Source organism: Bison bison, unplaced genomic scaffold, assembly GCF_000754665.1.
Source record: "Bison bison bison isolate TAMUID 2011002044 unplaced genomic scaffold, Bison_UMD1.0 scf7180017864341, whole genome shotgun sequence".
Taxonomy (NCBI): Eukaryota; Metazoa; Chordata; class Mammalia; order Artiodactyla; family Bovidae; genus Bison; species Bison bison.
In genome coordinates this window covers 1,078,094-1,078,295 of record NW_011494913.1, presented here as the reverse complement: position 1 = coordinate 1,078,295, position 202 = coordinate 1,078,094, and positions in this window count along the sequence as shown.

Below are 202 nucleotides of genomic sequence, written 5' to 3'. Positions count from 1 at the left end.
TGGACGGAAGAGCCTGGTAGGCTGCAGTCCATGGGGTCGCTAAGAGTCAGACACGACTGAGCGACTTCACTTTCACTTTCCACTTTTATGCATTGGAGAAGGAAATGGCACCCCACTCCAGTGTTCTTGCCTGGAGAATCCCATGGACGGAGAGCCTGGTAGGCTGCAGTCCATGGGGTTGCTAAGAGTCAGACACGACTGA